This window comes from Megascapheus bottae, chromosome 9 (genome assembly GCF_031878675.1).
Source record: "Megascapheus bottae isolate mThoBot1 chromosome 9, mThoBot2.hap1, whole genome shotgun sequence".
Lineage (NCBI taxonomy): Eukaryota > Metazoa > Chordata > Mammalia > Rodentia > Geomyidae > Megascapheus > Megascapheus bottae.
The window spans coordinates 5,082,037-5,103,957 of NC_143517.1; the positions used below are offsets into that span (position 1 = coordinate 5,082,037).

General features: G+C 40.4%; 1 long non-coding RNA gene across 1 annotated transcript; it reads left to right on the forward strand.

Moving 5' to 3' along the window:
• Positions 1-20,790: 20,790 nt before the first annotated feature.
• LOC150058712 (uncharacterized) lies at positions 20,791-21,544 on the forward strand. The gene is made up of 3 exons (XR_016536551.1): positions 20,791-20,817; positions 21,087-21,190; positions 21,470-21,544. It is a non-coding gene; the product is annotated as an uncharacterized LOC150058712 (long non-coding RNA).
• Positions 21,545-21,921: the final 377 nt, after the last annotated feature.

Genomic DNA, 21,921 nt, shown 5'->3' on the forward strand with positions numbered 1-21,921 from the left:
TTGGGTAAAAGCCCAAAAGTGGGATTGCTTGTTCATAGAGGAGCTCTATGTTTAGAGTTTAGTCTTTTGAGGAAATGCCATATTGCTTTCCAGAATGGTTGAATCCATTCAGAGTCCCACCAACAGTGTAGTAGCATTCCCTTTTGGCCGCATCCCCACCAGCATATGTTATTTGTTTTCTCGATAATGGTCATCCTAACTGGAATGAGGTAGAATCTCAATGTAGTTTTGATTTGATTTGCTTTTATGGCCAGGGATGTTGAACATTTCTTCATGTCTATAGGCCACTCTTATTTCATCTCCAGAAAAGTCTTTTTTTTTTTATTTCTTTTTTTTTGGGGGGGAGGGGGTGGTCAGTCATGAGGCTTGGATTCTGGGCCTGGGTGCTGCTACCCCTGAGTTATTCAGCCCAAGGCTGCCAGCCTACCCCTGGAGTCACAGCTCCACTTCCTTTTTTCTAGTGATTAATTGGAGATAAGAATCTCACGATCTTTAGTGCCCATGCTGGCTTTGAACCACGATCCTCAGATCTCAGCCTCCTGAGTAGGTAGGATTACAGGCATGAGCCACCACACCTGGCTCTTTTTAATTTCTTAGCCTACTTATAAATGGAGTAGTTGTTTCTTCTCTGGTGTGTGTGGAGGCTTCTTTCCAGAAGCTGTTTTCCAGGTAGGAGTAAGGACAGTTTTTTTGGAGTGCTCATGTTTTTCCTTGGATTTTCAGACTATCCGCAATGTGACGAGTTTTCTCTGTGTCTGATTATGGCCAGTAGGCTGTGGTCTTCCACTCTTAGCCATCCAGTTCATATTGATACTGGAGGTGAGTGAAAAGCCACATGCACTCAGTCTCTGCTGCCTTTGTCCATGGCCCTTTCTGGCTGCTGATGCGGCCACCACCACAGGCCTGTGCTCACATCTGTCTTCTTAAGCAAGCTGCCTGTAATTTTCCTCTCTGGCAAAAGTCTCTGAATAGCTCACTTGGTGTGACTTTCTTGGTGCAGACTATTTGGTAAAAATATAAAATGCTGGTTTCTTGGAGACAGCTGTGTAGATTCCCTGTTGCCCCGCTGCCATCTGTGGGGTAGTCTTCCCAAGACCCGCTGCAGATACCAACTGCAGACGTCCAAGTCCTTTATTAAAATGGTGTGGTTTCTACATAAAACTTATACATGTCCTGCTGTAGATTTTAAATTATCTCTAGATGACTTCATAATATCTAATACAATGTTATATAAATATTTTACTATGTGTCTAGGGATTGATGACAAGGAAAAAAGTCTGTGTTCAATACACACATATAATGCTTTGTTTTTGTTTTGTTATTTTACATATCATACATCTGAGGTTGGCTGAATCCCCATGGATATACAGGGCCAATGATAGTTCACATTTCTCCTGAAGGAGATAATATTTCAGACCCTATTCTCTTTCCAGTAGCTGTGCAGCTGCTATTCTTTGTGTTCTCTCTCTAATCCCCACAAAAATCTTCTGTAAATATTACAGTACTTTTTCAAAAAAGGTCACCAAGGAACAGAGGTGACTTCTAGAGGTCAGGGTCAATATGAAACTTTGAATTCTTTACCATCTCACTCAAAGCTGTTTACTGTCCCATGGATACCTAGGTTCTTCTGAGGTCAGTCTCACAGAATGAGGCTTTGACATGTCCAGGCCAGCATAAAGTTCTCTGGCTACTCCTGGGTAGTGCGATTCATCAAAGAGTAAACACTGGTTTACTAGTGAGTGAGTAAAGCAGTGACAGCATCTCCTGACATAGTGATTCCTGTTGTACATATAAGGAAACAGAGACTAAGAACAGGCAAAAGAACAGTAACAAGGCATACATGTCTTCATGGTTTTATAGTATAGCCTTTAGGATAGTTGCAATAAACATTTAGTTACTGACTTAAAAATTATGGTGGATGGATGGGCAAGTGGGTAGATGGGTGACTGGAAAGATGGAGAGATAGAGGGATGGAAAAATGGGTGAATGGATGAATGGTTAGTTGGGTAGATAGATGAGTGGATGGATGGATGGTTGGGTAGAAAGATGGATGAGAAGTAGATTGAAGGATGAGTGAGCTGGTAGATGGGTGGGTAAATGGGTAGGTGAATGATGGATGGTGGATGGTGGATAGACAGATGGATGGGTAGATGGATATAAGAGTAAATACTGGTCTCTAACAGTGTGCAGATTTACATGCTTGATGATAAAAATAAGTAGATTCTAGATTTACAAGGGAAAATCTACATGCTTGACTATTAAGAATTCTATTGTTCTTAATGAACCCTCATATAATAAAACATTTCTTGTCTATTTTCCTCCAATTATGGGTACATAGAAGAATCTCTCTTACCATTCCTGTTTTCTTTTTTCTTTTTAGTATCTTTAAGTAATTATATAAAGCCTTCTCTTCTCCTTTCTTATAGCATAGCAGGTATTTTACTTATTGGGAATTTTGTTAAATAGAGACGTATCCATCATGCCTTAGAAAAAGTAGTATGTATGGAAAGGGATATTTGAAGGAAACAAAGCGGTTCCAAGTAGAACACTAGTGTTGACAGGAGGACTTTGATTCCAGGCGTGGGTACTGATGCTTTTGTACTTTGGTTCCTAGTGACAATTCTGAAATTCAGGTGAATAGTATACAGCAGAAACAGGAAATACATATACACACGCACATCAGAATATGATGCAATTGTTTCTCAGTCCTTTTTTTTTTTTACAAAAATAAAGAAGGGAGTTAAAGACACTGGCTAGACTGCCAGCTGGCAGCTAGTTGCTCATGCCTGTCATCCTAGCTACTCAAGAGTCTGAGATCTAAGGAAAGACCGCCTGGGAAGGTTGTGAGACTCTTATCTCCAGTTAATCAGTGAAAAGCTGAAAGTGAAGGTATGGCTCAAATGGGAAAGCACCAACCTTAAATGAAAATGCTAAGGGAAAGCATAAGGACTTAAGTTCAAGCTCTAGTACAAGCACAAGAAGAAAAAGCTGTTGATATAAGTTTAAGTTATTGGACCATGCAAGGAGTCCAAGGTACTCTCAAGCTGTCCTATGCAGAAAGGATATTATTTACAGGAATTGAGAGTGATCTGCAGCAGCACAAGAGCCTGAAATTGCCTGGCACATGCTAGGTGTATGGCAAGTATTTGTTAAATCAATGTTCTCTTGATCACACTATCAGCAAAATAGCTGAGGATTGTTACAATGCAGGCATAACAAGACTGGTGGCCTAAAACTTGTTCTGATTCTGGCAAACTACACAAGGTCATGAAAGGTAGTCCTTTTCCATAGGCCCAACAAAATATGAACCAAGATTTACCTCCCTCTCACAAAGCTATGTTGAAGCCCTTCAATATGGCAGACCTTCTGCTTAATTCTATCTATGCTGTTTCTTTATATGCCAAACCATATTTAGGTGTGTTATTTTTATTTTAAGTTTACAGGACACTTCTGACTATCTCATCATTTTTGCAACACTGCGAAATCAAGAAACAGAAGCTCACAGATTTAAATTTTTGCCAAAGAGTATGTTGATTTTAAGTGGAAAAAAAAACATGCTCAAACTCCAGTCTTACTGGTTCAAATTTGATTTCTTTTTGGGGATGTTCATTCAATGTGTCAACCCCATTAGATACTGTCATCTTCTCAGCATCTATTCCTCTCTCTCCATTTCTCAGACTTTTTCTAACCATTCACTATGTGACTCCAAGAGGCCAAAGCTATTCTCAGATCTGGGGTGGACTGTGATCAGTACAAATCATTCTATTTGTCTTACTGGAAACTGGTGTGGGATTAAAGCTTATGATGCAATGAATGCCAATCATACCTGAAGAGCCAGAAAGGAAGATACTAGTTCCTTTGTGAAGATTTCAGTAGCAGCTCTTCTATGGGTGCACAGGGACAGAATGGAGCTTTCCTAAGTACTCTATAGAAGATTTTTAACATCACAGGCAGAGTGATATAAAGAAGGCACAGTGGAGCCTCAGGAAGACCTGCTCTTTATCACGTCAGCCACTAGATGAGCCACTTCTAGAACCTCTACTTTTTTAATTCCGGTTTTCATCACTTTTTTATTTTGCAATTTCTTTAGCCAAGGAAGGGCCTTAATGTTTAAATCAGTTTGATTTGCTTTCTGTCCTTCAAACCAAAGGATTTTAAGTAAGATGCTACAAAGAAATTTTAAGTCCTACAATCTGGCCCTTTCAGGGAATATTAATTGAATAATTGTGATGTAGGGATGATTATACTGCCAGAGGAAGAAATGCTAAATACAAGGCTCAGTATTTCCTTAGGCATTAAAATATGCCTAGAAACATAGCTCTTCCTTTCTCTTTTTCTTTCTCTCTCTCTTTCTTTTCTTTTTTTCCTCTTTCTCTCTCTTTCTTTCTTCCTTCCTTCCTTCTTTCCTTCCTTCCTTCCTTCCTTTCTTCCTTCCTTTCTTTCGCCAGTTCTGGGGCTTGAACTCAGGGCCTGGGCACTGTCCTTGGACAATTTTTGTTCAAGGCTAGTGCTCTGCCGCTTGAGCCACAGCACCACTTCCAGCTTTTTCTGAGTATGTGGTGCTGAGGAGCCAAACTTAGGACTTGGTGCATGCTAGGCAAGCACTCTATACTTCTGGCCCCTATAGAACTTTCTTTATAAACAAATCTAACTCTGTTAGATGAACTTGAAAAAAATTAAGCTAGTTGAAGCTCTACTTAGCAAAAAAGAATCTAAACATCATTTTTTTCTTAAAAGTCTGGGCTACCATAGATGACTAGATATACAAATGGAAATAGATTTCCCTCTAAGGCTTATCCCCTGTTGCCATTGTATCTGATTTTGGTACCTGGTATATTGTACATACATTTATTTGAATTAGGGAAGGGAAAGGAAACAACAAAATGGTGAGACAAAGGACAAAGGATGAATTAATGTAACAGCACTACATGACAATGCGTTGGAAATAAACTTTACAACTTGCAGAGGGTGGGAGACTGGGGGGTGGGGAAGTAGGAAAAAAACATGGGGGAGAGGGTAACAGTATTTGATAAGAAATGTGCTCACTACCTTATGTATGTAACTGTAACCCCCTGTATATCACCCTGACAATAAAATTAAATTAAAACACATACACACACACACACACACACACACACACACACACACACACACACCAAGCAAGCAAATAATGTCACTTTGGTGAATAAAAAATAATAAAGATTTCCTAAGAGAAAAAAATTAGAAATAGTTACTTGTGTAGGACTTCTTTTGATATTTCACCTGATCCCCTGGAAGGTTCAGCTGAGTTTCTGTTGCTGAAGCCAACCAGAAATTCCAGTGCCTGGACCAGTCACCTGAAGTGGTCTGAGCTTTCCATATTTAAGAAGTGTGGCCAACAACATCTGTGTGATTCTTTGATGGATTGAATTATAGGTCAAAGGGGAGCTCAGTCTGCAAGTGAAAGGGTCTCAGAAATACTAAGCCTTGCTATACATGATTCTTGGCAGGACTCTCTGAATTCAAAATTCTACCCTGCTTTGTGTTAAATCCTTATTTTTCCTTTGAGTGAAACTCTGATGATCTGAGGCTCTAAATCTAGTTCTTCTTAAGACAAAGTCCTCAACCTTTCTTCCTGAAAATAGCCCCTCTAGACATCTGGCAGCCTCAGAGCCAAAAGAAGCTTGGAGCTTCCATCTCACTGTTTAGGCATCTCCGGAAAAAGTAAGCAAATAGCCAAACCTTGAAGTTTACACCCAAGACCAGGCACAGCTGAAAGGCTGCAGCTTTGAGAGAATTACAGTTTTCATCTGCCATTTGTGCAGTGAGTGGACTGACTCTCAAAGCAGAGCAAGCAGGACAGACAGGCAAAGCGACTTCCCCAAGAACAGAACTGGCAAACAAATGGTCAAGCCCAAAGCTTGTGATTTGGATGAAAGAAATGCTAATAAATATTCTAGATCCTTCATGGTGCACGGAAGCTCTGTTACCTTGGGAACCACAGGGCACAAGTCCTTTGTTACCTTTCAGATCCAACCTTCTGAGTGCAGGCTTAGGGACAGGCCCACTTTCCAGAAGGCTTCTCTTGATGGTTTGGGGTCTTTGAAGTCTTTTTAGCTGGATTCTGATGTGTCAAGTACAGAGAACAATGGTCCTGAGCACAGATGGGCAACAGAGTGGTATCTAAACTCTGGAAAGTTATTTCTCAGCTAAGTCAAAAGAATCCACCCTGGCAATGCAAAAAGGAAAGCTTATAATGTAAAAATGTCACCTTTACCCAAACATAATCGAAGGATGTCCTGGGGTTTGAACTCAGTGCCTGAGCACTGTCCTTGGGCTTTCTCAAGACTAGATCTCTACCACTTAAGCCACAGCACCACTTCAGGAGTTTTCTATGTGTGTGATATGAGGAATTGAACTCAGGTCTTCATGAACTCTAAGCAAGCACTCTACAATTAAGCTAAACTCAAGGCCCCCTGAAGGAATCACCTTCTTCTGGTCTGGAATGTATTCTTCCTTTCTAAAATGAAAACACCATCCTGCTGCCAGTCCATCTTGGTTTTTACCATGAGTAAGCAACATTGTTCTCATTCTTCTAAGGATAACAACTGAGTATGAGCCTCAGAAAGTTGGACTGGCACTTCTCAAGATACTGTGAAGAAAAATAAGCCCCTATCTCTATTCCTTCCCTGCCTTTCCAGACATGTACTTGACTGCTGGTGATATCTCAATCTCAACTCTTTATCATTTGTTACCTGTCATCTGATCTTGGATTTTACAGTAACTCTGAGAAGTCACTGAAGTTTAAAAAGAACTTTCTACTGATGGCAATTTTCTTGTCTCAATAGATTTATTTTTTCTTCAGTAGTTGTACTAAAGGATTCACGAAGTCACATAATTACAATACATTTTCATCAATGCCTCCTCCATCTTTTTTCATCCTACCCCTACCCTCAAATTCAATACACTTTTTAAAAATTGATTCTCTACTCCTTTTTAGTCCTGAAGTTTGAAGTCAAATCCAAAGAAGTCTCTCTTCACCCATTTTAGAGATATGAGGAAATGGAGGACGTCGGCAGTCACATAGGTGATGCACAGAGCTACTCCTAGAAATCTAACTGCAAATTCTGAGCGTATCTCTCCCTGTCCTGCAACCTCCTAACTGATGACTAAAGAAGAGCCACTCAGGATGGTGTGTGCATTTGGACAAGAACTACCTTGATAATGGAATCCCATTTGTTTTATTTTGCTATATTATTTGAGTGGAGTTTTTGTTGCTTATCTCATTTTGTTTTGTTTTGTGTGTAGCTGGTCATTTTTGAAGTGGGGTCTTGGTGTCTAGGCTGGCCCAAACTACAATCCTCCTATTTATGCATTTCCATATCTCTGGGGAGGACAGATATGAATACCAGTGCATCCAGCCAGGGTGTGTCCCTGAAGCTGTGGTAAGAGGCCTTCCCACCACATCTGACTTCGTTTTGAATGTTTTTCAAGATTTATTCACAACTTAGTTTTGAGAAGAAACATATTTTGAAACATTTTTCAGGTTTACTGAGTTATAATAAATTGTATAGATTCAAGATGCACGATGTCATGATTTGATACAGTACACAATGTGAAATGATTCTAGACTCCTGTTAACTACCACATCTATCATTTCAAGTATTTATACTGTGAGGAGAAGGGAAGAAGGAAGAAGCTAAGTTGTCTCAATTATTTTTAAGTGTAAAAAACAATATTATTAACTACAGTCACCATGCTTTACATCCATCTCTGAGAACTATAAACTATGAGACAGTTATGTCATGTTCTTGTTCATTTTCTTCTGTGTATGTCCTGTTTTTCATGTCTTCAAATCACATACATGATTTCATTTGGTTCACAAAGTAGCTATACCATAGAACTTCACACCCAGAATACAGAAGGAAATGGAGACACTAGTTCAATAACTGAATCTTCCCATTCAAGGACTAACATTAGGTCCTCACTTTGTTTCCTTATTGAGCTACTCAAGCCCGCCTTCCTTTCCTTTTGCTGTCTGTTGGATCACATCGTTGTCTGCTGGATCTACTCATTTAGATAAATATCTATAATTCCTTCACATCCCCTTCCCTTTCCCTATAGCCAGTTCCCGGGCTAATGAGGAAAGTGGGAAAGTCAAGTCACTGACATGTATTATTTCCAAGTCTCCTGGGCTTCATCATCTCCAACTTCTTTACTCTCTGAAGATGAACTTGGTCTGTAATTTCAGCAATAAATTAGACAATTGCCAGAGTTACTCTGTACTTCTGTCACCCTAGGCGATATTGATAAGTACCCTTACCTTGAGGTACACTGTTCAAATGAAATGTTAATTGTGCATTCTGCTTAAAGGATATACACATATGTATGTATGTTTACATATGTATGTATATATTAAATGACACCATCTAGTACATAAGCAGCAGCTCAGATCCTCAAATTATGCAATATGGCAGCAAAGCAATTCCTGGGTTCCTGGGCCCATTCCTTAACCTGGCTTCTCTAGAGGTGGACCAAAAATATGTTTGAACTCTAGAGAGACAGAAGACCAGGGTTAGGACAATGCTCAGGGACAATGCCTTGTGAGAACATTAGGTAAAATGCTAATAATAAAATATTTTATAAAGAAATAAACCAGACATGCTGGTAGTCCATGCCTGTAATCCTAGCTACTCAGGATACTAAAAGCTGAGGATCCCAGTTCAAAGCCAGCTTGAATAGAAAAATACAGCAGACACTTATCTCAAAATAAACAGCAAAAGTCTAAAGGTAGAAGTCTGGCTAAGGTGGTAAAGTGTCAAGTCAGTGTTGAGTGGAAAAACTAAGCAAGAGCACAAAGCTCTGGGTTCAAGTCCTGGTACTGCCACAAAAAGAAAAGGGGAGAAAGAGAGAGGGGGTAGAGACAGAGACAGTGAAGAGAGAAGAGAGAGAAAGATAGAAAGACGAAAAGAAAGACAAAGAAAGAAAGAGAGAGAAAGAAAGAAAGAAGAAGAAGAAGAAGAAGAAGAAGAAGAAGAAGAAGAAGAAGAAGAAGAAGAAGAGGAAGAGGAAGAGGAAGAGGAAGAAGGGAAGGAAGGAAGGAAGGAAGGAAGGGAGGGAGGGAGGGAGGGAGGGAGGGAGGGAGGGAGGGAGGGAAGGAAAGTCACCCTGTGCCATGCCAATCTGACTTGTGTGCCACAGTTACTGTCCTGCATAAGCAAGCTCGTGCCAGGACTGCTGGGTGTGGTGGGCTCAAGGTTTTCGGTGCTGTGGGAAGGGAGTCTTTTCTGAGCAGCCGCACAGAATGGTTTCATGCTGAAAGCATCACCTTCTGAATTAATCAGGGTGGGTATGTAAAGACCATCCTAAGATAGTGTTATGTTTTACAGTGTTTGTTTTGTTTACATTGAGCATTCTATCTGTACCAATTAAATCATAAATTTGTTCAGATACTGAGGGGGAAAGAAAAGAATATGTTCTTTGAAAGTGGTAATAAGTCAACAGGTTTCAAAGCAGTAATGCTTAGTAAATTATATGTATATCCAATATGGTGCATGTACAGAAGGATATATCATGATTAAAGAAGACTGGTAGTTAGTAATAAAATATATGGAAATGTACTCAATGAATTGCAGGATAGAGGTATATTCATCACTAAAAGCTTTATTTCAGAAAGCCATTTGCACTGTCTGAACTAATAATAAGAAATAATTGGAGGCAAGAATGTGGCCAGCAACTTCTCTTGTAGCTAATGTGTGGGGTATGCCCTTGCTATAATTAAACTGTAAGAACAGAAACAAGGAAGCACAGGGCCCCCATGCAAGGTCCTTTTAATTTCACTTTGCTAGAGGTATGTTTCTTTTCAAAAATGCTTCCTTTTATTACTTGTAACAGTAGACTGCTAGATATAGTCCATGTGCAATTCTCTGTGTGTGTGTGTGAGAAAGAGAGAGAGAGAGAGAGAGAGAGAGAGAGAGAGAGAGAGAGAGAGAGAGAGAGAGAGAGAGAGATGACAGACAGACAGACAGACAGACAGACAGACAGACAGACAGAAAGAGACAGGGACAGAGGCAGAGACAGAGACAGGTAGAGAGTCCTGAAGTTTGAACTCAGGGCCTGAGCACTCTCCCTTAGCAATTTTGCTCAAGACTAGTGGTCTAACACTGGAGTCACAGCTTTGCTTCCAATTTTTGGGTGGTGTGTAAGAGTTACACATTTGCCTACTCTGGTTGCCTTTGAACTGGGATCCTCAGATTTCAGCCTCCTAAATACCTGGAATGGTATACATGAGCTCCCAGTGCCCAACAGCTGTGCTAGGATTTGATCTCCAGTCTATTCCAGTCTTTAACCGATGACGTAGACAATTTACCACCTGAGCCACATCTCCAGCTCAGTTTACAGTCTAATGTCAAATGCTAAGTGTTTTATTATTTTTTTTTGCCAGTCTCAGGGCATGAAATCAGCACCTGAGCACTGTCCCTAAGCTTTCTCAAGGTTAAGGCACTCCTACTTGAGCCACAGCACCACTTTCAGCTTTTTCTATGTATGTGGTACCAAGGAATCGAACCCAGGTCTTTGTGCATACTAGGCAAGCACTCTTACCACTAGGCCAAACTCCTGGCCCCAAATACTAAGTGTTTTTGCTACTCGAGAAGTTAAAAGGGGAAGGAAATTGGTGCTGCCATATTAGGGCAAATATAGTAAATTTTGCAACCAAGAACCCACAGATCTGTCTGGGTTTTTACTTCATAGGTATATTCAGTATGTGGATAGTGCAGAAAATGCTCAGCCTGGACTGGGAGTTTGGCCTAGTGGTAGAGTGCTTTCCTAGCATGCACTAAGACCTGGGTTCTATTCCTCGGTACCACATACATAGAAAAAAGCTGGAAGTGGTGCTGTGGCTCAAGTGATAGAGCTCTAGCCTTGAGAAAGTCCAAGGACAGTGCTCAGGCCCTGAGGTCAAGGCCCAAGACTGGCAAAAAAAAAAAAAGAAAGAAAGAAAGAAAAAAGAAAATACCCAGCACTGAACTCTGGGTAAAATAAATACAAGATCCTGCTAGTAGAGTGAGAAAAAACTGGGTCTGCCAAATGTTGATGGCTCACACCTATGATCCTAGTTACTCAGGAAGCTGAAATCTGAGGATTGCAGTTTGAAGACAGCCCAGTCAGGTATGCCTGTGACTCTTATCTCTTCTAAACCATCAAATTAAAAAAAAAAAAAGCTGAAAGTAAAAGGTGTGGGTCAAGTACTCAAGTGGTAGAGCACTAACCTTGAGCAAAACAAAGCTCATGAACAACACTCAGGCCCTGATTTCAAGTTCAAGACCAGCACATACACACACATAATTAAAATGAACTGGGATTGTGTCATTCCGAAAACTACCAATGCGTTCTTTGCCTCTACTACCTTTATGTATTGATTTCAGAATAAGCACACTACAATTTATCTTAAAAACTGTAGTTTCTTAAATTATAAAAGTAATTTATTGCTTTTATGTTACAATTTTATGAGTTGAAATGTTAAAGTAAAAATCTTTTACCATCTGTTGCCTATCAGTAAGGAAATGTTCAGTGTACGTTTTAACCAAATGAAAACTGCCAGGGGGTGGGGGTGTTTATTGAGAAGGCCCCAGGCCCCAGGCCAGCGCTGCAAAACAATTTTTGTGTGTGACAGTACTGGAGACTGAACTCAGGGCCTGGATGCTGTTTCTTAGCTCTTTTGCTATACCACAGGAGCCACAGCTCTACTTCTGACTTTTTGGTGGTTAATTACAGTTATGAGGTCTCATAGGCTTTCCTTATAGGCTGGCTTTGAACTGGGATCTTCCTAAGTAGCTAGGCTTATAAGCATGAATCACCAATGCCCAGATCAAATAATTTTTTTTGCCATTCCTAGTGCTTGAAATCAGAGCCTGGGCACTGTGGTTAGGCTTTCTCAAGGCTAGCACTCTACCACTTGAGCCATAGCACCACTTCTGGCTTTTTCTGTGTATGTGGTATAAAGGAATTGAACCCAGGGCTTTGTGGATGCTAAGCAAGCACTCCACCACTAGGCTATACTTCCAGCCCACAAATACCTTTTTAAAGGAGTAGATACACACAGTATGTGTGGCATGATTCTTGTTATGTGCTTATTCCCCCTCTCCTCCAAATACTCTGTTGTCAGCCAGGCACTGATGGCTCAGCCCTGTAATCCTAGCTGCTCAATAGGCTGACAGCTGAGGATTGCAATTCAAAGCCATCCTTTGCGCATGAAACTCTTCCTCCAACTAACCACCAGAAAACCTGAAGTGGAGCAGTGACTCAAAGTGGTAGAGTGCTAGCCATGAGCACAAATGCTCAGGGACAGTCAGTGCCCAGGCCCTAAGTTCAAGCCCCACTACAAAAAAACCCAAATACTGTTATCTTCATGCCTCAGATGTTGTTTTGCAGCAGATACTAATTTGCCAGGCTTGAGATGGCAAAGTTCTTTGTGGTTAATCTGGTGACCCAACTCATTGTTTCTTACTGCTCTGCACTGATGGCATGTGCTGTGGCAGTATCACTGTGAGACCAGTGGTAGATACAGGGTGACTATACTTAGTGCAAGTTTTTCACCTTCTAGAATAAAAATCCTGCCCAACATCTAGTCACAACTCTTTACAATCTGGGTAATTAGTGAGTATTTTTGACAATAAATCCTGAACTGTGATGAAACACTCATTTCCACTAATAACATTTTTTTACTTACTGTCAATCCATGGTGGGTTTTCATTACTTCTTGGAGAAGATGGGTCTAAGATGTCACATACATCCTATGGCAAGCTCTTTGGTTGTCCTTACTTATCCACTTCTCCCTTGCACTTAAAAAAAAAGACATTTGAAACATGAGAAGGGGTATCAATGTGGGAGAAGTAATGTACCTACTATCTGGCTAATGTAACTAACCCTTCTATACATTGCAATAAAAAGTACAATAAAAAAGACATTTGGCATTTATCTTTGTAGATGAAAGGACCTCCAAGATATAGAAACAAGAGCCATATAAGGTGTGACTGTTGTTCTTAATGTACTATGTTATTTCCCATCTCCTTTGTTATCTCTTGGTTATCTCATATTGTTACAGTATCTCACCTTGTTATCTGATATATTGTATGTATGTTTATTTGTTTGTTTGAAACAGGATAGGGAAGGGGAAAAACAAGATGAAAGAAGGGGAAGGGGGAGGGAAATGGGGACAAAAACATGAGAAGGGGTAGCGATGATTGTAAAGTAATGCACCTTCTATCTGGTGAATATAATGTAATCATTTTATTAATTACAATAAAAAATTTAAAAATAGTTAAACACAACTTTTAAAGCAATTTTGAAAACATCAATGTTACATTTGAAAGATGTTATTCATTTATCCATTAGAATTATTTTATAATTAGAATTATGTCTCCTCTAAAAATGAAATAGTTTGATGACCTTGTAAGCACTTTCTAACTATCTTATACTGACATAAATTGATGTCTCCAAAGCAGTGGGGGAGGCCTCAGCCACTAGAATGGATTGATTTTAAGTATTCATTCTGTTCCCACTGCCTTTGGGCCTACAGAGCAATTCCGAGACGTTCCACTAGGAGGAGCCCTTGCTACAACCGTTGAATATTGGTTTGCTTTTTTTCTCAATGAGATCTTCTTAGTGTTCCTTCCCCAAAAAACTTTTCGCACGTTTGTGTTGGTAAGCAAAACGTGGACTCTGTAGGTAACAGATGCAAGTCGGAAAATATTTAAGTAACAGTTTATTAAATAAAGTCAGAATGCTAATAAAGATTAGTTTCTAGAAATTCACATCACTGTCTAAATTAAGGCCCCAAAGTATACATCAGTAGATACTCCAACACAGCTTAGTATTCCCTAAAATCTAGAGAATAATATACCTTAGGAAGATTTTTTTTATAAATTTCACTTAAATATTTCTGTTTCTGAAACACTTTATTTCTCGTTATGGACAGTTATTAAACTGCAATGTGAAAATGTGCATCCTGTCAAATGTTTCCATGATACTCAAAAACTTACCTAAGACACTTGGCATTTCTCATCAGACAACCCTGTTTCTTTCCTGAATGAGAATCATGTCCTGGACTTTTGTCTAAAATCACATATTGAAGCCAAGAACTGATTGCTCACACCTGTAATCATAACTACTCAAGAGATTGAGATCTGAAGAATATGATTTGAAGCTAACCCAAGCAGAAAAGTCCATGAGACTGTTACTAATTAATCAGCAATTAACCAGTAAAGGTTTAGCTCAAGTGATAGACTGCCAGCCTTGAGGAAAAAAAGCTAAGCAAGAGCGAGATTCCTAAAGGTCAAGACCCAGTGCTGGTATGTGTGCATGGGAGTGCACGCACCCACAAATACACATACCACAACAAGATCAAGCATGAATGAGTGCAAATTATGAATTATTAATAAAAGACAAACACTCGGGATCATTTTATTCCACAGTGTCAGTGTGTGTTTCTGTATGGCATATTTGTTTCTCTGCACAGGTGTACACACGTACATAGCATGTTTGTTTACATGTGCATATGTGTGCGTGTGTGTTAACACCATCACCCTGTCTGTTAATACCAATGGCAAGATGGCCCATGTTATCTGTAATTTTTATTCAAATGTCAGCAGTCGCCTTGGCTGCCTTCTAAAATCGTCAGCTGTAACAGTGCACAAAAGACAGCAAAGCACCACACACAAGCAAGAGCAAAGCCACATTTTTAACCTTTCCTGGCATCCGAACTTCCAGGCCTTGCAAAGGAGCCAGGCTCCCAGGAGTGAGGGGCAGATGGAACAGGCAGGAGTAAGACATTAGAAACATTTTTGAAAACGAGTCTACAAAGCCAAGTAGCCTGTGGAGTGATGATAGGGGGAGACTGGAGTGGGGGCGAGAACAGCAACCTGACTTTGAGATGGGTCAGCAGGTGGCCAGCGCTAGCGAATGATGCTAGTGTTGGCGCCGGGTTGCTGCGAGGAGGAGGAGCAGATGTTCCCCTGTTCTCTGGACCTGTGTGGGCTTTGGTGTCTGGCATCTATTCTCTACACCTCACCCATGGGGCGAGCGGAAATGGGAGGCCAGGAGCTGCAGTGGATCCAACCTCGCCAAAGGCAGGACTGCTTCACCGAGGTACCAAGATGCTACTCAGACTAGTACTAAACCCCTCATTACTTGCAGGATGAAATCCAACTCTGGAGCGGGACATTCGGGGCTCTCCACAAGGCAATCTTCTACCATCTTTCCAACGTGGCCTCCTGTCACTTCACTTCCTAAAAACCCACACTCCACGACATAATCATCTCTGTGCTGGCGCGGTAGCCCCACCTTCCTCCTGGCCGTCCCTCCGCGTTAGATGCCCTCTGCCCACCTGGCCACATTCTCCAAGGCTCAGCTGTAAAGCCTTTCTGAGCCGCCCCTCTCCAGGCCCCACTCCAGCCAATTTCCAGGCACAGCTCCAGCTTCCCTCCAGGCCTAGGGACCCCCATGTATACCTCAACAATACTTCTGACCACTTTTCATATTATCAGTCTATTTCTCCGTTGGTTGGCAATGACAGTGTATTTGAACTCCATGCAGGGTCTACTAAGACCTCTTCTATGTGTCATCTGTTGAACATTGACTATGTGTACAGTCTCATTATAAAGCGCCAGGGTTTGAATCTGTTATTCACCATCCATTAGCTCTAAAATCACAGACGTGTTGCTTCAATGATCAGTGCCTCAGCGCCCATCTGTGAAATGGGATTGTGAAATCCTACCTGGCTGGATAAGTGTGAGGATCAAAGGCATTATCACATGTACACTGTGTAGATGCTTCCTGGCCTATGCTAAGGGCTCCAAGGCCATTAGCTCTTATTTTTAGCATTAATCCTATTGTTATTTTTCCTCTCTGCACAGCAACACTAAATTACAGGTGCTAGCTTGTGGGGGGGGTGGGGGTCATGGGGCTTGAACTCAGCCTAGATGCTGTTCCTAAGCTCTTCAGCTCAAGGATACCACCCTACCCTTGCGCCAAGCCCCATTTCCCATTTTCTAGAGGTTAATTGGAGATAAGAGTCTCTGGTCCTTTTGTGCCCTGGCTGGCTTTGAACCTTATCACTGGTGCTATCTTAAACTTTGCCAAAAGCCACACAGCTCTTGAAGCAGAGGTAAAGTCGGGTCTTCTCTATAGTCCGTGAGTCTTCATCTCTCTTGTCTTAGCATTACATTTAATATTGTTCTCAGGAAAAAAATACTTTGGAGAAGGCATATTGCATATGTAGCAAGTGAATTAAATACCTGGCTTAAAACACTTTTCATTAAACTAGTAGAACTGAGGCAGGGTGCAAGGTGATCTTATCTCTTAGGGGGCTGAAAAGGTTGTGAGTTTGATGAAGGAGAAAGATGGAAAGGTGGCATTGATCCAGATGCATTATATTCACAAACTGACATGGTGACTGGAAACCCCTTTGTATAACAACTTAAGGATAATCAATCTCTGCACATCAACTTTACAATAACAAAAAATATTTTTGAAAAAGGATAATACATTCTATTAAAAGTTTATGAGTTTGGGACTAGGGGTGTGGCTAAGGGGTAGACTGCTTGCCTAGCATGTATGGAGACCTGGGTTTGATTCCTAGGTACCACATACACAGAAAAGCCAGAAATGGTGCTATGGCTCAAGTGGTAGAATGCTAGCCTTGAGGAAAGCCCAAGGACAGTGCTCAAGCCCTGAGTTCAAGCCTCAGGACTGGCAAAAAAAAAGTTTACAAGTTTGAAGCCAATTGAGCTGGATAATAGCCTTCTAGACTTCGGAGATCATTCATTGCAACCAGATTTTTTTTTTTAATCAGTGAGGGCATCATGTCATGAATTGAGAAAAATGCATGCAGCAGCTATTAAGTTTCAATGAGTGATATAAGTATTTGATTAAGATTTAAAAAAAAAACATTTTTAAAGACGTGATACCCCTGAAGAAGGCAGTTATGCCACCAACAGTGAGAGTGGCAGTCTACATGACTTACCCTTCTTTTTTTAGTACTAAAGTTTGAGTTTAGGCCTCCCCCCTTGCTGGGTAGACACCTATACAGGACTTTTTTGCTTTAATCATTTTTCAAATACATTCTTATATTTTTGCCTAGACCTAGATGATGATTTTCTTATGTATGCCTCCCACATACCTGAGACGATAGGCACACATGATCGTGCCCAGTTTATTGGTTGAGATGAGGTCTCGTTAACTTCTTACTAGGACTCAAACTGCAATTATTCCAATATCTGCCTCTCAAATAGCTAGAATTGAAAGTGTGAACCACACAATGAGCCAAGTCTTGACTTTATGATGAGCAGGTTCCATGTCATATCCGTGCATTACAATATTACAGCAAAATAAACAATTCAGCTTAACCTAGAATTTTTTGTAGTAAAAAAACTTTGCTTTCAACAACTCTCATGTCCCAGAAATTCATGTGTTCCAGGATGGCTGCTGATCATACCTGTAAGAAATAACATTTTCCAAGATAAAATATACATGCGACCAGCCTGCCTTCTAAGTGTCAGGGAAGAATACATGTGGAAATGACAAACTGCCTACAAAACCAGGATGGGGGCAGGGAGTGTGGCCTAGTGGTAGAGTGCTTGCCTAACATGCACAAAACCCTGAGTTAGATTCCACATACCACATACACAGAAAAAGCCTATGGGCTAAGTGGTAGAGCACTAGCCCTGAGAAAGCTCAAGGACAATGCCTAGTCCTTGAGTTCAAGCTCTAGGACTGGCAACGTTACAACTTGGGAGAGGGTGGCAGGGGGAAGAAAGTGGGAATAAAAGATGAAAAGGGGTAACATGTTCAAGAAGTAATATACTTACTATACTACCAGTGTAACTGTAACCCCTCTATGCATCACCCTGATAATAAAATTTAAGTTTGTTTTAAAAAGGAATTAAAAAAAAAACACACCAGGATGGCCTCTTAACACCTACTTTTACTCTCAGTTCCTTAGCTTCTGATTGTAAAGGGTTTCCTTCCATGGCCCATCAAAGTAGAACTGCATAGATAATGAAGACATTCCAGCTTGAGTGAATCAGTAAGTATTGATTTGCCCAGGGATATGGGCTGGATGTGCTTTGGAGTGATGCCTGTCACTCAGTACTCTAGCTACCTTGCCGTGGTCCATATTTGTAGGGTTTCCTCCAGATATTTATCAGGGATCTCCCTCCAATGTAAAGTATGAAGCTAGGTTTGGTGCTTGTTTGGTTGAGTGTGCATTAGCATTGAGTAAAGCTCAGAAAATGGATCTTAAGAGTACTCTAAGAAGCTGAATGTTAGCTGTTTATGCCTGTAATCCTAGCTACTCAAGTTGCTGAGCTCTGAGGATTGCAGTTCAAAGCCAGCTCAGAAGGAAAGTCTGTAAGACTATTACCTCCAATAAACTACACCACAAAAAGGTAGTAGTAGAGGTGTGATTCAAGTGGTAGAGCACTTGCCTTGAACACAAAAGCCTTGGCCCTAAGTTCAAGCCCCAGGATTGGCACAGAAAAAGTACCATTGGAAACATGTTTTCAGGGTATATATATATATATGTACACACACATAGCAGTTGTGTCAGCAAAAGTAAAGACATCTATGAGCTATCTCTTCCCAGAAACACTGAAGAATTTGGCAAGAACTATCAGAACTAACCTCATCAGAAGTCTAGGAGCTAGTCAAAGATTTACTGGAGCCAGGAATATGGCCTAGTGCTAGCAGGTATAAAGCCCTGGGTTTCATTCCTTAGTACCACATACATAGAAAAGAAAATCTGGAAGTGGTGCTCTGGGCTTAAGTGGTAAAATGCTAACCTTGAGAAAGCCCAAGGACAGTGCCTAGGCCCTGAGATCAAGCCCTAGGACTAGCAAAAAAAAAAGTACATTAATGGACCTCTTGTTATTTTTAAAAAAGTGGGAATATTTTGTTTATTCATTCCTTACAGAAGGACATCTGGCTTTCTTTCTGCTATGCAGAAGATCTTTATCCACACAGGAGTTTCACTGAGACACAAGTTCTAGAAGCCCCAAGAGTCTAAGCTGTAAACAACTGAAGCCATAGTAGACAATGCTAACATTATTTTCCAAACCATTTTCACCCTCCCTCACCAGCAGTGCATGAGACTTGCCATGCTCATTCATGTTTACCATTATTACTTTAGCATTGTCGGTCCCAAATGTCTTGCCCATCTGGTTAGAGGCCATCTTTCTTTTCTTTTCTGTTTTTTATTTTTTTTTTAATTTTTGCCAGTCCTGGGCTTGAGCTCAGGGCCTGAGCACTGTCCTTGGACTTTCTTAAGGCTAGAGCTCTACTACTTAAGCCACAGCACCACTTTCAGCTTTTTTCTTTGTAGGTGGTACCGAGGAATCAAAGCTGGGTCTTCGTGCATGCTAGACAAGCACTCTACCACTAGGCCAAACTCCTGGCCCTTTTCGTTTCATTTTTTGTGGGTCATTCGGAGTGGGAGGGGAGAGAGAGAAGATTAAGCATAGAAAATTTTCATGTAGATAATATTAGTGGGAAATCTAAAAATTTTTAGATGTTTGTCTACTTCTTTTCCAGAAATGAAGGTAAGTTTTATTGGGGTGTGGTTGTATTTGATTTCATTTTGGTTTTTCCATCAATTCTAGGAGCCCTTTCTGTCCCATGAATTTTGTCGGATAACCTAGATTTTAGATTGACTCTAATGCTTTCAAAAAGTACTTAATTATTGTTTGTCTTGAAAGTTGAATGGATTCATTGGATTAAGTAAAACACAGTCCTCCCACAAGATCAGAAAAATTACAGACACAATCTGAGGGATGCTTGCAAGTTTTGTTGATGGTTTGCTTATTGCTAAATTTAGTGCTTTGGCCTTGTAGCAGTTCTTTAGTTTAAAAAAAATTACCTTTCTAGACAATTTTTGTTTTGTAATTAGTCCCTTGATTTCAAAGGCAAATAAATTCCCTTCCTTTCTTCCTTCCTTCTTAGTGATTTTTACTTACTAATATGCATTAATTATACAAAGAAGGCTTCATGTGGCATTTCCATACACGTTTACCAAGCACCCGATCAGCCTCCCCCCTCTATTATATTCTCTTACCTCCCATTCCCTTCTAAAACAATTTCCACAAGTTTTATTTTTCTCTTTCCATACATGCCAACAAACTACTTTGTATTCACCCTCTCTGTACACATTTGTTACTCCTACTGCTACCCACCCCCCAACAGAGCTGTTTCACCCTCTTGTTCGATTCAATGCTTATCAATCAGAATAATCCTATCACCTCTCTTTCCCTATTCCATCCCCCTATTGCTCAACAGCTTTCAGTGAGATGTCTTAAGCTATTGTCATGCTTAAATCTAATGTGTTTTATTTTACTTCCTTCTCCTTTCCTCTTCCTCTCCCCAAAAGTACCATAGTGCAAGTATAACACACACATACACACACACACACATACATACATCTATAAAGTAGTCTCGTAAGCGATCTCTATTTTTATGTTTATTTTATATTGCGTTTATAGGCATATACGTATGTATGCATATGTCTTTACAGACTTTACAAACAAGAAAATCAGAGTATTTGGACTTTTTGACTTTGGCTTGTCTCACTCAACATGATGACTTCCAGGTTCATCTATATTCCTGAAAATGACATCATTGCATTCTTCTTTATGACTGAGTAACATTCCGTGGTACATATATATCATATACTCACTTAGTTGTTCTTGGGAACCTCAACTCATTGCACTGTTATGAACAAAGCTTCAAGAAACATGCATGTGTAGGTGTCTGTCTTGTATACTGATGTAGACTCCTTCACAGTAGTGTGTATGTGAGGGTCATCAACTAGGCATAGTTTTAGTTCTTTGGGGTGCTTCCATACTGGCATCCATAGTGGTTGTACTCCTTTGCTACCACCTGTGTATAAGAAAGAGCTCCTTCCTTCCACACAGTCTGCATCCTCCCTTGTATTTGTTGCTTGTTTTCCTGATGTTTGCCATTCTAAGTAGGGTAACATGAAATCTTAGTATGCCAAAGGATGCTAAATCTTTCTTCGTGCATTTATTTGTCATTTGTATTTCTTCTCCTGAGAGAAGAAAGGGAAGGTTGTCCTGAATTATCCACATGGTTCCACATAATCTCTGGGATCTTTGTAAGCAGAAGATGGTGGCAGGAGTTTGAAGTAACTAGGAAATTGAAAGTACTCAACTGCTGGGTTTTTTGTGGGACTTTTTAGAGGTGGGGGAGACAGTCATAGGGCTTGCACTTTTCACCTAGGGTTTCAAATATTTGTCCATTTATTAATTGGTTCTTTAACTTTAATTTTTTAACTATTATATGTTCTGGACATGAATCTCTTATCCACCGAGTAGCTGGTAAAGATCTATTCTGTAACTTGTCTCTTGTTTCTGATCATTGTTTCTGTTACTGTGCAGAAACTTTTTAATTTGGTTCAGCCTCACTCTTATTTTCTTGGCAGTGAGTAAACATAATGAGGTGCGGCAGTGCACGCCTGTCATGTCAGGAGGTGGAGGAGGATCTGGAGTTTGCAGCCTGGGCCAGGTAGTGAGACCCTATGTCAAAACACACACTAAATAAATATGCATATTTTATACTATAAATGTGTAGTATTTACACTACTAGCAGTATTCCTGGTGAGTTGGGTTTATTTGGTTTTTGCTTATTGGTATGTTTAGAGAATGCACCAATCTCAAATTTGGAGGCCAGCACAGACTAATCCTAAGCTTCCTTCAACTTGGTCATCAAGCAGTGATGCCATAAAACCAGTGAAGCCTAAGCCTCAGCCCTGTTCTTCTGCTAAGGCATAAGAAGGATCTTAATGATGGCTTCCCAGGTTCATCTTTCATAAGGCTGTCACTGTTATGGGGACATTTCCTGGACCTGGGGGTGTGGAAGGTAGGCTAGGGCTAT